This window comes from Cheilinus undulatus, linkage group 5 (genome assembly GCF_018320785.1).
Source record: "Cheilinus undulatus linkage group 5, ASM1832078v1, whole genome shotgun sequence".
NCBI lineage: Eukaryota > Metazoa > Chordata > Actinopteri > Labriformes > Labridae > Cheilinus > Cheilinus undulatus.
This window is the reverse complement of record NC_054869.1, coordinates 45,222,805-45,235,771: the sequence shown is the minus strand read 5'-3', so window position 1 is coordinate 45,235,771 and position 12,967 is coordinate 45,222,805. Positions and strand designations below refer to the sequence as shown.

The 12,967-nt window shown below is 37.5% G+C and overlaps 1 protein-coding gene across 1 annotated transcript in view; it reads left to right on the top strand.

Moving 5' to 3' along the window:
• osbp2b (oxysterol binding protein 2b) overlaps nt 1-12,967 on the top strand; it is a 119,825-nt gene that overhangs the window by 18,492 nt on the left and 88,366 nt on the right. The gene's annotated exons all lie outside the window — the stretch shown is intronic.

Here is a 12,967-nt window from a genome sequence, read left to right as displayed (position 1 = left end):
CTTTGGCAATATTTGGAAAGTGGATGGATGACACTAGGATCGTCACTCTTTAATAGTTCCTCCCACCCTTCCAAACATTATCAGCTTATCTGTGCAATCTAAATAGTGCTCTCTCATTTTTGGTTAAAAATTTAATTTAAGGGGCACTAGTTGCCTGGAGCAGTGGTTTCAAAAATGTTCACTAATGGCACAACTAGGATTAAGCCAAGGCAACCAGAGTATTGTATTGTACACCAGTGTGCCTTGGGAACAGAGAACATAGTCCTCGAAGCAGGATGCCCAAGTTTTAATAAAGCCTAGGGCTCCTTTCCTGCAAGTCGTTCACCACTCTCTTTTCACATTTTCTGACTGTGATTGCTTTCTTATTGCTTTTCTAAATAAAGGTATGGAAGCCCCAATATAAATATTAAAAATATGACTTAAGATCTATTTTTTCATTTCTACATTGTCTAGGACTTCTGATTTTACTGCCATGGTATCAAACCAGTTTTAATGTTGCGGTTTTGACTTTTACTAGAAACATCTCAAAGTTTACAATTCTGGTACTGTGACATTGAGATTTTTTAAAGTATATTTTTATATTTTGCATTGCTATTCAGCTTAAAGATACTGAAAGTGATTTTTGGTCCATGTTGCCCAGCCCTCCTTGCACATTAGCCCACCTTGAATGCAGTTCTGATTCCAATGTAGGCCAGGAGGGGGCAGTGTGGCATGATTTGTGGAGTTGGAATCAGACAGTATATGCTAATGGGACTGTGACAACTGGGCTTCCTTTCAGCTCCTTCCTGACCACACAACACTCTCCTATCCAAGGGGACTTATTCTTCTATGGCTGTATTAAGTGTTGCTGGTCAAAGGCTGTGGGAAAGTCCTGGGACAGCCATTATTCTACAGTCACCCTGGCGTCATCCCAAAACCTTTCTACCCCAGTCTTTTGCAGACAAGGTCCACAGAGACTGAGACGGGCTATATATTCCTGTGGCCTCCATTTGAAAGTCATATCACTAAATATAGACTGGGAAAGAATGTGGGTGCTTTATACCTCACCACTTCCAGTAAAGAAGAGAGGGATATTGCTGGTATAATTGTATTTGGAAAGTGTAGGCCATTGATCCACCTGTGTACAGGATTTGATTTGTGTTTGACATTATTTGTTTGTATGTGCACATTTTCTGCAGCATGGTTTTGTTTTCTCATTCAGCTAAAGTAAGCATTTTCCAGCTACAATACAACACATTCCCTATGGGGTGTCAATATTTTTGATGCCCTATTCTTTTTTTTTAAACAAGGTGTTCAAAAGGATACATTTTCTGTTATTTTAAGGAACAGTAGTATGGAGAAGTACTGAAAATTAACATTTATTTCTTAAGATAGGTGAATTAATACATTAATAACTGCAGATAAACTGTAAATCAATACCATTTAATTCTATACTAGTATACAAGTTTAACATTGTATTACAGTCTTGATGCGTTTGTTTATTATTTTGTATCAACCTTCTGTTTCCCGGATAGATGTAAAATATATCCCATGGATACGTGAAACGGTGTCAGGTTCATCTGCCATGCTTTTTCTAACAACAAATTGTTTGCCCTTTGTTTCCCTCATTAGCTGCTTTTAGGCTTACAAAATGAACGTGTCTTTGTGTTCTTTAACATTCACTTTCACAGCTCATCCAATTGTGGGAGGAGGATTTAAGTGAATGTGAGAAAAGGGGCACTGTGCGAGTCTAAGTATATGTAGCTGCAATGGGTTGGGTAAGAAATACTGCAGGATCATAGAGAATTACTTTATGTTGTAAGAAATAGGGATGCCATGATACCAAGGCTTAAACTTTCATACAGTGCTAGGTAATTTTTTTTACCTGTGACATTAACATTTGTAGACCTATAATATCAACATTTGTAGACCTGTAACATCAACATTTGTAGACCTGCAACATCAACATTTGTAGACCTGCAACATCAACATTTGTAGACCTGTAACAACAACGTTTGTAGACCTGTAACATCAACATTTGTAGACCTGTAACCTCAACGTTTGTATACCTGTAACATCAACATTTGTAGACCTGTAACATCAACATTTGTAGACCTGTAACATCAACATTTGTAGACCTGTAACCTCAACATTTGTAGACCTAACATCACCATTTGTAGCCCTGTAACATCAACATAACATTTATAGACTTGTAACATCAACATTTACAGATCTGTTTTATCAACATTTTTTGGCATGTCATTAACAGTTTAGCCATGTAACATCAGCATCTGTAAACATGTATTATCCACATTTGTAGACTAATTACATTAACATTTGTAGACCTTGTTCATCAAAATTTGTAGCCCTGTTATGTCAACATTTGTAGACCTTGTTCAGCGATATTTGTAGACCTGGTACATCAACATTTGTAGACCTTGTTCATCGATATTTGTAAAACCTCTGTTACATTTTAATACTTGTGATAAACAGGATAAAAGAGATTGTATCATTTTTAAACATGTGGTATCAAAAGACGCACTGAATGTTTGAATAACCAATGTAAGAAAAAACTTTATTTGTAGATCGTATTGCCATCATGCTGGTTAAGATCATCTCATTTTATCTGCTTTTTTTTTTTTTTTTTTTTTCTGCAAAGATGGGTCGGTGAAAGGCCTGCTACATTTATTAACCTGCCCTCCACAGGGGAACAAAAAGCTCCCATCGATCTCCTCAGGAGAATACCATGTTCAGCCTCGACACATCATGTGTTTGCATAGAGATCAAAATCATTGATACCCTGGATTTGGCTGTTTTTTTTTATTACCTTGTGTAATTGGTCCTTTTTTGGATTCTTACTTATTGGATTCTTACTTACTTTAAACCCTCTTCTTACAGAAGAGGGTTTTAGAAAAGTTAAAGCCAATAATACTCTATAAGACTTCTGTCCCAACTTTAATCTTTAGTCTGTCTTTTCCTGGCATCTTTGAGGTTCTTTCTCATGACAACAGACCTGAGCCTGAGGATCAATAACTTTAGCTCCCCATTAGCACTGATGTCACACCTAAAGCCTTTACCATTCTTAAGCCTCTTCTTGTAAATTGCCTGTCCCTCTTGCTCTAAATTAGTGTGAGATTGGATTTCCAACAGCTAACTAAAGCTCCTGCCTGTAGTGTGATACTTAATCCAGCAGGGGGCAGTGTTTCTCCTCACTTCAATATGACCTCTCTTATGGGTTCGTCTGCTTTGTTTTCACTGCTGCTTGTGAAAGTGGGATCATCACAGCCCGTTGAATCAGCTGTTCCAGCGGTAGCTTCAATTTGTGAGCATGACATAGACTCATATTTAAATTTAGCCTGAGTGAATACTTGCTGACATGGTGCATTTTGGCAGAAACAGGGAAGAGGTTTAGTGATGAATTCATAGATAGTGGAACTGGTCATGCACTCATTGGTTTCTCTGGGTCTAAACGAGTTCAAACGGATGTGGCTGAGGGAGTCAGCAGCAACTGCAGATCCACAGCAGATGTTTTTAGCTTTTAAAGTGATGCGTCTTCATTTCACAAACAGGGTTATATTGATCTTTGACAGCATCTGATCGTAACATGAGTGCTTACAGTACAATATGTACAATTTCCACACTGAGATGTCAAAATTAGAAATACATTGGTTTAACAGCCAATATTAGCCCTTTCACAAGCATCAGCTCTCAACAATTACAGTGACTTGATCTGATATTTGTAATGTTTTTATGCTGTACCAAGTAATTTAATTTTGGTATGCACTAGACCTAACAGCGGAATTAAAAAACAGATTTAATATTGGACAGATGAAGTGTTACACAAAAGAGGTGATAAAAACATTATTAGATCAGTAATTGTCTAAATTGTGACTTTCAATATCTATATTGGTATCATCCCTTTAAAATTTGGTGCATCTCTAGTTGTTAATTTAAGAGGGCTGAATGTATTTTATTTATAGTTTTTAAGCACTGGCTTTACCTTGAACATTTCCAACAGTTCAGTCAGGAACACTCTAGTTAAACATTTAACCATTTTATTGCAAAATGGATATACAGTTTTACTTGGTGGAGAAGGCTCTGCACAAAAGATGCTCCCTGGGTTAGTCAAGCAGCATGCTTTGATTTTCCAGGGAGCCCATGGCTACAAACCCCCATATGGATAGATACATTTGTGACAATGTGTATTGAATACAATAAAATTAGTTCAAAAGCAATTAATCCATGGTAGCATGAATCTACAGCAAGCTTTATGCTATAAAGGAGGAGGCTGGGGTGGAGGATGGTGCATCAATATTAATGCAAGCAGGGTTATGTGAGAAGTACGCCATATTTAAATACACTGCTGTGTTAAGAGAAAGAGGTGTTGTTTGCTGTGGAGCTTGGAGGCGACAATTAGCATCAGCTGGGGGTCAGCTGATCATGGCTGCATCAAATAACTTTAGGTTTAATTTTTCAAAGCAAGAGAAATATTTGATTTCCTAGTTTTAACGGGCAAGTCTTGTCAGGTGTTTTGACAATGTTTCTTTCTGGTTCTTATGCTCTCCATACCCCTCAGAACCCAACAAAGTGATGATATGTAGACTGAGCGTGTATAAACTGTTACAAATGGTTGTATCACAAGTTAATGCAGTCCTCAAAAGCCACACCCCTAGAACATATGCCTGGATAAGCTCCAGTTAATCCAATACTGGTTAAACTACCACATCAGGGCTTCTGACACTGATAGCTAATACTAAGGCAAACATTGGCTCACCTCAGTATGGATAGTGTTATAGTATTAAATTAGATTAGATGATATAGATACTTTATTGATCCCAAAAGGAAATTTAAGATGATGCCAGCACAGAGCGCTGACTCACACTGTAACATAACATTGTCTCATTAATTGGAATAAGGAACGTCTACATGGGAGTTTGTTTTTAACAGGAAGTAGAGGTATGAAGCAGAAGAAAATTACTTCCCCCACCACCCTTGATGTCTTCCTTTGTTGTTGTTTTATTCGAGGTGATTCAGGTTACTCTGGGTTGTGGGTAAACTTCCTTTCCACATATGACCTTTTTAAAGTTTGGTCTCTGCAGATATTTACTTCGTCATTCTGTCTGTGCCATTCCTTTTTCTTGTGTCCTCTTTTTTACTTCTTGTATCTCACATTCCAGCTGCTCTTCTGCTTTTACAGTAAAGGTGGAGCTCTGTCCATGGTCCTGAAACAGTGAGAACAATGTAAGGACATATTAGGACAGCCTCAGTTAAATTTGCTCCTTCTCCCTCCATCTCATCTCACGGTCCTGACCGTCTCCCTGCTTTACTTTTTTTCTTTTCGCATACATTTGCTCCGGCACTCGCTCATCCTCTCTCTTCCAGTCACCCTCTCCCTCGCTGTCTGGTTTTCCCGCCCCCTCCCTCTCCCTCTCTGTCCTCCCCTCTCTCTCAGTAAGCCGTTTACTCTGCTTTCCACCCAGCGGGGTTTAGTCCTGAATGGAATGACCCTCTGCTGCTTTCTCCTCTCCTTTCTTTTATCTCCAAACATTTTGGTTGTGCTGCAAAGTCTGGGAAAAGAAAAAGAAACCGGATAAGGCAGAGTGTTTTTCTCCTGTAAGTACTCGGCTTTTCATGCATGTGTGTTTTTCTCATGAATGTGTGTGTGTGCGCGTTTGTTTGCATCTAGTAGCACTGGTGTCAGATGCCTCATGGTAACATGATTAGATACAGCCCTGTGTTAATATATGGCTTATATAACAGTATGGCATTTTTAATTTATAATGAGTACATAAGGAGGTATCTGTTATTGTAAGATTGAGGCTGTGAACACTATCATCTGTCCTAGAAACATTAAACCTTCTTCAGGAGGCAACTCTGCTTTGAAATTGGACAATATTGGAGAATAATTGAAGTTATGAGAAGGGAATGTGTGAAAACATGGACTGAAAACAGATTTAAATGGTTTTACTCCATTATACATTGCTGGGGAAAAGATGCTTATCTCTGCACAAGGAAGGAGAATTCAATAGTAGTTATAACTGTGTGTTGTGTTTTACCAGTTTGCATTGAATCCTAAGGGAATTGCATCCTTCTTTAAATAAGTAAGGAGTGTAACAGTTCACAGAGATCAAGGTTCATTTTGCACTTCAGTTTTGGGGTCACAGATTGGTGCGAGATACAAGGACTAAAGCAACAAAAGGTCCCAGATGCATAATGCTAGCTTAGTCTAATTAATTTTCAAGCAATGGGACTGCAAGTCGTTTGTTTCATCTGGTGTTATTGGGAACAACGTTTTAAAGTTAATCCTGCTTGTAGTGTATGAAACAATGAGGTTCATAAATATGATATAAACACGACCTCGATAAAAAGACACACCTTTGGAGCAATGTATCCTCATTAGGGTTTCTAAAGTGTATGTAACGTGTCCATCAATCCGTTGTTTGTACTGCTGTTGCCGTTTCTGGTGCACATTGAGAACCTTCTTTTGGTGATTTTAATGGGGATTTATGATAACATTGACTTGATAGCAGTACAGGGAGATATTAGCTTAAAAATAATGTTTACAACCAAAATATTGGCTCTAAATATTGGCCTATATCAGCTGTAAATAAAATGTCCCATTTTTTGTTAGGCAGGACCAACAGACCTGTCAGCTGAAGCCTTTTCTATGTTCATCCTCACCCCTAAAACTTTGAAGTGAGTTTTCAGGACTGATGTTTTTGATCTGACCTACTTTTATGTATTTGTACCGATAAAGGTATCAACTAAAACTAATTTTCAAATATCTATATATCAGATATTGGCATCATGCATTCTAGTTTTTCAGTTTTTTTAATTCAGTTCTCTGTATGACATAGCTACTAATTCACTCCATGTGGTCTGAAGTTTTGTTTTTCTCTTGCATTTTTAATTTGAGAGGACTGTGCTTTGTTAAGTCTCTCCTCCTGAAAACACCCATTTACTGATATGCTTTTTTCAAATCAAAGGCATGTTTACAGCAGAATCACTGGGTACTTTTATTGTTAAGAACTTGTTGGAAATAAAATGCCTTCTTTGTTGAATTAAACCCACAGTATGTAAAATTCTGCCACCAGGAGCTTCTCAACCAAACAATAACACAATCAAGTACAGACCAGCACTGCCCATCTCCACTCATCTCCACTTTTTACTTCTTGTTTTAAATGAGGACTCTGTTCATTTAAAACAGCACCCCCTAAGACTTATTTACTATACAGAAAACTGACGTTTTGTTTTCATCCATAAATTTATCATAATGGCACTTGCAGGTTTGCGCTTGGAAGGTCACAGGGTGTGCACATGTGCTGTAGCTTCACTTTCAGTGCACATTTGCATCCTGAGAGTGCTTCCAGCATGAACCTGGAAGTGCTCTAGTATTGAGACGGAGGCCACAGAGGTGTGGGGCACTGAGCAGTGCCGGTCTTAAGTTGCTGGAAATGCTAAGTGTGGGGTGGCTCTATTAATATTATTATTTTTGTTATGGAGGTGAGTTTGAACTTATGGCAGCCACCATGACAAGACACGTCCTTTTACAACTAGGGCTGAATAATTTTGGAAAATAATTTAATTGTTATTTTTTTTCTCACAGTATTGCAATTGCAACTTCGTATGCAATTTTTTTCTAAGTTCCTCCTCTTATATATCTCCTAAGTAGCATGTAAACAAAAGGTCATTCTATATTACAAATCACACATTTGGCAGATTAAACTCCCAAACATTTTGGTAAAACCCATTCAACTGTGATTAGTTTGACTCGTTGCAAATTTGATATACAATGTCACAGTGCCATTTAGCAGATGCTTCTATGCATCTGAGGTGTTCAGGGCATCAAAGACCTTGTCCAAGGGTACACTCTGGATACTGATTGTGCACAGATTGATATTTGAACCCCCAGTATCCTGTACCAAAGTCAGTGATGTAAACAACCGAGCTATCCAGCTACTTGAACTCCTGTGTTAAAGGGAATCGTGATTTCATGTCAGTCTCGTTTTGAGACAAATGTACAAAAACAAGGAAAGTAGGTTTTTCTGTAAACTATTTTAATAAATAGACATTTAAATGTTGGTATGATGTGTAGAGCATAAAATCTATGCAGCAAAAAAATTGTATTAACCAGGTGTTTTGACACACATTTCATGTCGAAGAAATATTGCACCTTGCAACTGCCCAGCCCTAGTTACAATTATAGAAATTAAGAATTTCTCAGTCTTTGAAAACTTGGAAATATTTAAGCTACTGTAAGAATTTAAAAATATAACAAAGGAATGGTCACTTTTAAAATTGATTTAGACATTTCACTAAAGAAATTCTACATATTATATTTCTAAGGGAGTGGAGCTACATCCAGTGGGGATTTTTGTTAAAGCTGTCAGATGTGGCAGAACTTACAGCTGCTCCTTTGACTATGAGTCACAGCCACATACACACTTTTTGAAGTCATCTTGGACTTCCTTTAATCGAGGCATTAGTTTAAACACACCTTCAGTAGGTAGACTTATTGTTTGGGATGCAAATCTTTGCTGCCCTGGGCTCAAGTGACAACAGACCAATCTGTTTCAGCTCACAGCCCATTTTGTAGTTAAACACTACTCTGACATGAGGAGGAGGCATGGCTCATTGGTCAGTGAGTATGTTTCTGTCACAACTCTGTAATGCTACTTTTATCCTGCACTGTGACTGGTAGGTTTAGAAAATGACCTGAAAGTGGACAAAAACACTCCTAGTGTGGGGTTTATGTCCAGCCCTTCTGTAAAGACTGCCATACCCGTCTTAGACACATTCGTCATATAAATGTTTGCACCAAACCATAACGTTTTAACTGTGACCAGTTTGGATGGATGTCAATACCATTGAATAGATACATGCATAAAAAATGTTTTAATATTTACTCAGCAACAAAACCTTTTTTTGCATTAAAGAGCTTTGAAAGAACCTCACTTCAAACAGAAAATATTCACTTTTACAGAATTAGTCTACAGGAAGAAAAAAATGTTTGAAGTAACTGTGTATTACTGGCTGCTGTACTTTCTGAGCTTATGAAGGGCAGTTATGAAATTACAGATTCCATTCTCGTCATCATGATCAATTAACGCTGCAGCAGCTGTGTATTGAATAAGTTATTTGTCTTGGATGTCGGAGCATGTGTCTGCAGAGCTCGAGATTCTAGGTCAGCCCAGTCTCCAGTGACAAGGAAGATGAAAACAGAGACATCAGTGTTGTAACATAACAAACATCACTGCCAGATGAACTCCTCACTCATTATCACAAACATTGAGGCTGCCCAAGTAGACAAAAATCCTCCCCTTGTGGGTTTCTGTCTCCTTTCCACTGTTTTTCCTCATGTTTTACAGCCATATCTACCTTCCTTTTCCTGTGTCTCTTAAATCTAAATGTGGTATCTCTGTGGTTTCAAACCCTTGTTGTCTCTTAATGGATCTGACCTCTTTGAACACACACTCTCTCCATAAACTACATGACCCACCCACTACTGCTGGCCACACAGGCTCATCGATCTTGGAGTTACAGGCCACCCACTTCCTCTCCCACAGGTCTGACCTGCTCTCTGAGACTCCTTTGTGTCTCTGTGGTGTCCTGTTGCTAAGAGTAGCTCCTAAACAATTCAAGCTGATCAAATAAACTGTATTCATCCTCTTTCAACTGGGATTTCTTCCTGTTATCTGACACAAAGCTGCTTAATTCTTCCTCCTACATCATTATTTTACCTCCTATGTCTTTATTCTTGTCCTTCTCCATCAAAAGACTCCAAAACCTCACCGCCTTTGCAGTCAAAGTAATGGCACGTTAAAGTATTGTCATTTTGCTTTAGAAGGGATTTTCTGGGGGATAATTTGACTGCAGGCTCAGTCCTCTGAATGAACAAACAGTACTTTTTAGCTACCCTACTACCCAGTAGCACATGCTCTTTTCTCAGGTGAACTTGTGATCAGTGATTGTCAGAGTTAAGTTTTGGCCCAGTTCTGTATTTCTTTGTAATTTCACCTTTCTGGTGATGAACTAAAGACTTAGGCATGGACTTGTCATTGAATTTTAATATTTTGTCAACTTGATTTATTGTTCTTTTAAAAAGTTATATTTTCACTTATTTTTTATTATATCTGTCCTGTTTTTGAGTATTTAGAGGTCTTCTCCGGGTCTCCTCTGCCATTGCTGTTGACAAAGCTGATCTCAGAAGTCCCACCCTTTCTTAATTTTGATTAGTCAGTGAGGGAGAAGTGGCATGGATGAGCATCTGTTCCAAAAGCTTAACTTTTTCCAGCTGAGAGAGCTGTTGTGAGCGCTGTTAGCTAATAGCACCAGCCTCCATTCAGTGTCCATGTACAGTTTCGATGTATCGAGAAGGTTAGTGTACTTCATTTTTCAGTACTGAGCGTAAAAATGACACCCTTATCAAAATACACAGTAAAATCATCAGTGTTAATTAAACCCCATTGTGTTCAGTCTAACACTTTTTTCACCAATGTCTCATGAGTTTTGAATTAAAATAACACTTTGGAAAGTTTTACTATTCTAACTCTCTTGTAGTGATCATTTTTAACACTCGGTGATACAATTTTTTACACATCTTTTGACACAATATTGTGCAATTTCTTTCCCCTTCCAGTGTGAATTTGTGTTATTTCTAACTTTGATGATTTACACAGAGCAATGCACTTTTCATTCTTTACAAGTATTGCCACCTCATGTTGAACACCTGTAGTAAAGTCAGGTGTGTTCTTACAAAGATGGAGTTAACAGTAGTGGTGAGGGTATCGATACTACAGTATCCATTTATTGATATCTACAAAGAATTCTTTTGGTATCGATCTCTCTAGCAACGTATCGATACCAAATGAGTACTATAAAATACATCTCACCACCCCCCCGCCTCTCTCCTTAAGACTGTTTTGGCTTTACCTCTCGTCCATGTCACATGACTTTGGAGACCAATCAGATATGTCAATCCTGCCATACCATGTGACTTTGGGGGCCAATCATAAGTTAGTAACAGATTTCAGCAACTCTGCACGCTTGCATATTCATTTTACAGTCTGTGATGTGAACCCAACTGTCTTCCTCATTCATGTGGTCCCCAGGTAAATTCCAAAAGGTAAGAAAACAAAAAAATACTGAGACCACATGCCAATACCATAAAATGTTTGAAGACCACATTGTAGAGGTATAACAAGATAAATATTTCTATTAAAATCTTTGATGACTTGTATTCCTTTCATTTTTGCTTGAAACTAGTGGCTATAGTGGCTACTGTAGCCATTCTATCTGAATTTTAAAAAAAGAAAAGAAATTGGGCATTTTTATGTTGTAGATATTTTAATTCTATATAGAAATTTGTGCTACGATCATATTTTATTATTTTATTTTTTACCTGTTGCACAAATATTTTAATTTAATTGAAGTTTCTTCCTAAATGAATTTCTGAATGACCTGTATATGCCTTTTTACTTGCCTGAAATGTGTACCCTTTGAAAGTTTGCAAGTCCAATATTTTATTCTTTCTTCAAAAGTATCGATCAAGGTATCAGTATCGATAAAATTACTTCAAAAAGTATCAGATTATAAAAACACTGGTATCAGCAATCTCTAGCAAAAAGACACACACAGAGCTGAAATCTGTGCTGAGTTGCGAAAAAGTCACTAAGTTGACAACACTGCCCCCTGCTACACCCAGTAAGCAACCAATGTAGTGGCCCACTTCACTTGTCCATTGCTGACCAGCTGTCTATTACACAACATCTTAACACATCCAAACACATCTAAACACATCTAAAAGACATCTTAACACTCTGCCCTGGGGCATGATGGGAAAACTCTGCCCCCCAGATTCAAAATGGCAGTGGTGAAGCTTAAATCAACTGACTCTCTGCAGAGTTGAATTAACACTGAATGAATCAATCATCATTTCAGAATTGAAATCAACTCTGAGATGTTCAACACTGTAAAATTTAACTCCCCAGTTCTGTGCTGTGTTTTGCCACATTTATAGGACTTTAAAAAAGATAAATTTTTTAATCAAGTTTAAGCTCAGAATGTCTATCCATTTTAAAATTCCTCTATTTTGCAATTAAAACTGTTTTTTTGTCATTTTTGATTTGCCAACTGCCCTAAACCAATGGTATTTGACTTTCTGTTTGGGTACAGACTTGTTTTTTATACCAATCAATTCATCAAACTTTCCTTGAATAGTACTTATCATACAAAATAATGTAGCAGAAAGTTCTTTACACCAAACAAAATAAATAACCCCAACTGAAATGAGACATTAAAGGTGCAATGTGTAACATTTAGCCTAGTAGCATTTAGCAGAACAAACTTGGTTAAAATGAACATAATATTTCTATAAAGTCTATATAAATGAGTTTTTAATCACCTGAATACAATAAAATGATGTCTTTTCAATTAACTCAAAATTTTTTCTCCACATATGGGGAGGGTTCCCTCCACTGATGCCACCATCTTGAATTTTTGAATTTTGCATGTTTCTATGGTAATATAGAAGGACCTGAATAACAGATACACATCGACTTTTAAAATTCCACTGGTTGCCACAGTTTCCACACTAAAATGATAATCCCAGTCTAGACTTGAAGGAGCAGTGGTGATCTTATTTTACGTCTCTGTGTCTGCAGGGAGATGCAGATGTGACCTAGCTTAAGTGTGTTGAAAGGGACAATAAATCATGCAATTAATCGTCATTAATAAAAATTAATGCACTAACTATGGACCTTAATCAATCGAGTTTAAGGCGATTACAGTCCTACAGTTTTGACAACCTTTATAATTGTTGTTCTCCGCTGTCATACAGTCATCATTGTGGACCTCTTTAGAACAAAAACATAACAGACTGGCACACCTTAAAGCATTACTACACTGGAAGACTATCAGTGATGAAAATAAGGAGTCAGAATGAATGAGACCTCTTCTTGTGTTTCAGATTTAGGTTAATAGTTTTAGT